This window comes from Nicotiana attenuata, chromosome 2, assembly GCF_001879085.1.
Source record: "Nicotiana attenuata strain UT chromosome 2, NIATTr2, whole genome shotgun sequence".
Taxonomy (NCBI): Eukaryota; Viridiplantae; Streptophyta; class Magnoliopsida; order Solanales; family Solanaceae; genus Nicotiana; species Nicotiana attenuata.
Genome location: NC_031990.1, coordinates 39110668 through 39111249, shown reverse-complemented (window position 1 = coordinate 39111249; position 582 = coordinate 39110668).

The following is a 582-nucleotide window of genomic DNA, read 5'->3' as shown; positions in this document are numbered from 1 at the left end:
TGAACAATCGTAAAGATCGAGTATAAAATAGTGCAAAACATAAAGGTATGAATTGAAAATCGTTAAAAATACAGAGATTTAAGAGGTTTGGGTCGAAGTTAGAGTTTCATAGGAAACTAGTAAGAGAAGTAAGAGAAACCTGGCTGTGAAACTTAGGAATAATGGTGTTTATAGCACCATCGAACCAAAACCCATCGGAGAAAGGCCGGAAACAAACCCGGGCAAATCTTCAGTGACCGTCTTGCATGGTGGAGACTCATGGGGTCTCAGGGACGGAGGGAACCGGTGAGATAAGGCTTCAAGACGACTGGTGGTCGAAAGAGGCGAGGCTGGAGGTGGCCAGAGAGATGGTGAAGGCCATCGGAGAAGAAGAACCAGAAGGTTCTAGAGAGAAGGAGGAGGGGAAGAGACGGATAGAGAGAGAGAGACCGGTCTCGAAAAGTGAGGGGTCAGGGGGGTAGGTGAGAGTTTAATTAAGGAAAAGGGATCGTGGGCCGTTGATCTTATTTGATCGAACGGCTCAGTAGTTAGGTTCGGGGGTTGGGTCCGGGTTAGTTTAGGGAGTTGGGCGTGGGGCGTAAG